This window comes from Corythoichthys intestinalis, unplaced genomic scaffold (assembly GCF_030265065.1).
Source record: "Corythoichthys intestinalis isolate RoL2023-P3 unplaced genomic scaffold, ASM3026506v1 HiC_scaffold_44, whole genome shotgun sequence".
Taxonomy (NCBI): Eukaryota; Metazoa; Chordata; class Actinopteri; order Syngnathiformes; family Syngnathidae; genus Corythoichthys; species Corythoichthys intestinalis.
The window spans coordinates 6075-9404 of record NW_026651613.1 but is presented as its reverse complement, the minus strand read 5'-3'; the positions used below and the strand labels follow the sequence as shown (position 1 = coordinate 9404).

The 3330-nt window shown below is 43.4% G+C and overlaps 1 long non-coding RNA gene across 1 annotated transcript; it reads right to left on the bottom strand.

Moving 5' to 3' along the window:
* Positions 1-231: 231 nt before the first annotated feature.
* LOC130911426 (uncharacterized) lies at positions 232-2408 on the bottom strand. Its single transcript, XR_009062121.1, has 5 exons — positions 2101-2408; positions 1212-1286; positions 971-1105; positions 505-876; positions 232-410 (listed from the first exon to the last, which is right to left on the bottom strand). It is a non-coding gene; the product is annotated as an uncharacterized LOC130911426 (long non-coding RNA).
* Positions 2409-3330: the final 922 nt, after the last annotated feature.

Genomic DNA, 3330 nt, shown 5'->3' with positions numbered 1-3330 from the left:
TATGGTTATTTGTGTGTGTAAAAAGAAGTAGCTGAGACATGAAGTACATCTCAATATGTTTTATTTTACAAGGTCATTGACCGCCTCCTTAAAATTTACAAAGTTTTCAAAAGACCTGCCAGAAAGTCCTTTGGACGTGGACGCCTTGACCATGTAGGTCTTTTTTTTTTTTTTTTTTATCAATATTTTTTGTGACCCTGTGCAGATTGGGCAAAAAGCGCACAGGCGCGTAGTATTTTACATTGCCAGTCTTCATCATCACCTTGTGGTGGTGGTGCTTGTTGTTGTGCTGCTGCTACTGCTGCTGAAGATGGTGTATTTGCTACAGCAGGTCATGTTGATAATGCTGCTAATGCTGATGCACAAGCTGACGTGAGGGGCGTAGCTGGTGCAACTTTGCCTTTAGCTTGCTACAGAACAAAAAATAAATATCACGGGTAAGCCCTGAAATGCATTAAAACACTGGCAAAGGAAATTATGTTATTTTTTTATCGACCTACTGACCTCCTCCTCCTTTGTGAGGATGTACAGTCGAAATCGCTTAACGTGACATTGATGTCCTACTCTGTCATCAGTAGCCACTGACGCACGAAGCAGAAGGCTTCCTGGACCATCTTCCATTCTTCTGCGCTTTTGGCGAGATCGTTACGGAAGAACTTGGAGAGGTCATAAAACTGCCACATCTCCTCGAACGTGAAGGACCGGAAGCTGCCATGCCCGCAGATGGCCCGGTCGATGTTCTGCTCCAAGTGGCATGACACCGGAGGGAACATATCCACGTAGCGTAGAAGCTGCTCCTTCAGCCACCACTCCCCAGTTTTGGTGTCGCACCTTCCCATCTGTCGTCGCCTCTCCTTCACGTGGCTATCGAGGAGACTTTTTAAGAGAGCATGCAGTAGTTGTTTTAAACTGATTTTTTTATTTTCTTTTGGGTAACAAAGACACACATCAATTTCTTATTTATACTCACTACTTGACATAGCAGACATCTTCCTCCATAAGCCACAGAAGGTCTTGCCTTTGTATTTCCCAAAGGTCACCGTGAGCTGGCCAAGGATCTGCTGGTCTGTTGGAGCTGCGGTGACGGCATGGCAGTTTTTCCTAGCTGTCAGGCGTAAAAAAACATCAGACAAGAAGAAATAATGTAGTTCAATTCATTTTTTAAATGAAGGAGATGTTGTTGTTTTTTTAAAAGGCATCCAGAACAATACCTTGTTTGTACATGTACTTCTCAGGCGCAGTTTAGGCAGCAAAGCATGGTGGCCGGTCATCGCTTCTGATGTACACTGAGAAACACAAAGGCAAGTGTCAACACAAAAAAGCAGGACATGACACGGAGGAAAAATTCTAGATGATAGTAATAATAAAATTGCATTTTTGTTGGTTGTGAAGACGATGCCTCCATTCCTAGCTGGCAATTAGAAAAACAAAAATGACGATGTTCAGAGATGCTAAAATGTTGAGAGGGGTGTCTTGAGTTCATCTAATTCCCAAATTCCAAATAAAAACGAACTTATTGGGGAAAGTGCAAAATTGGCCCACTTACAAAATGATGACGTCTATGTAGTACAGTATGTAGAAAGTGACCTTATCCAACATTGGGGCTTCTTCCCCTTCACATGGAAGAATCATGTTTATGGGTATGGTTCCCTTTTAAGATCTTATACTTCTGACAAACATTTCCGATGACCCTTTCAACATGGATTCTCAAATGTGCTGACAGCGGCCTTTTGTAAATGCTGGGAGTTTGACATCTGAACACTACATGCCCACACATTCTTGCATGTCAAAACCTCTGTCAGCCAAGACATTGTCCCCAGGTAACAAATATTTAAAAAACAAAAAAATCACTGTTCAGGGTTATATGTTTGTCACTTGTACGCCCTCCCCAGCCTTTTGATAAGAAACAAATGGCTCCCTTGGGTGTAATACATATTAAATACTTCATAGTGTGGTGGTGCTTGTAGCTGGAAAACATTTGGGCACGTGCTTTCAGATTTGATGAGTTTTCTGTGAAAATTTCAAAACGGTCAATAATCACAGTCTGTGTCACATCCTGATTGGTGTTGTGCGTCTCATCCTCCGTGATTAGCTGATCACCTTTTTCTCCAGCTTCATGTGTCCCCTCTTCAGTCTGTAGCTGACCACTTTCTTCTCCAGCGTCAGGTGTCCCTTCCTCATTCTGTTGGTGACTGTTTATTTCACCAGGCTCAGATGGTCCCTCCTTGGTCTGCAGCTCTTCAATGTTTGCATCCTGCTGGACCCCCATCTCTGGTGCTTGCAGTGTCTCTTTCCGTAGCTGCTCACGTTCGTCTTGCAGAGCGTGCAGTGTTTGTCGGTGTAACAGATGTGTGTCCCAGATGTAGGGGTGGTGCCCAGTCTGGGTCAGTCTCCATCATTTCATAAGCTGGTTCACCTGCAATCACAGGTTTTATTTAGAAAGCTAGGCAAGATTGGATATTTCCATGGCATTTCACTTTCGTAAACACTTAATCAGACATGCTACCATCCCATCAGATCATCAGAATTTATAAATCAAGCCGGATGCAACGGACAGGACGTGAAAAGTGGACATGTCCGGGCAAAGAGGACGTTTGGTCATCCAAGCAAACAGTCATGGCCGATAAAAACTAGATCACGATTGTGTACGATCGGGGAAAAAAACGGACCCAAGAAGACATCATCACAACTGTTTCTCCACCAAGCATTGTGAGGAATGTTCACAGTCTATGTGCAGCGACATTAATTCACTTTACAACGCATACTCACATCATCAATGAAGGAGCCGACGTACACTGCTGGCCAAAAGTATTGGCACCCATGCAATTCTGTCAGTTAATGCTCAATTTCTCCCAGAAAATGATTGCAATTACAAATGCTTTGTTAGTACTGCTTTGTCATGTACGTGTACAATCATTTAGTTTATTTTTTTTTTGTCTGTGAATTTCAATCTGTTTGTCACTAGTAAACATACACTCCATTTGAACAAGGAGGGGGACAGCGAATACGTTCGTTCGCTTCCAGCCCTTCCAGTTCAAATGGAGTGGAGGTTTAAGTGCTGTCAATGGCAACACTTGGTCACTTTTCAGTTTTAGTCGATTTCAGCGACGCCGTTGGACAAAAGCGGTGGTGTTTTGCCTTAAGGCAGACACACACCCAAATAGTGCTGTAAAATCACGATGGTCGCCTGCAGATGGATAAAACATTTGTTTCCAGCGGCTGTGTGAAGGATTAAAAGTAACAAGGTAATGAATCCAGTTGTGGCTAAACAATAGGATAGGATCAAGGCCGGCCCAGCCTATACGCAGACTATGCAGCTGCTTAGGGCCC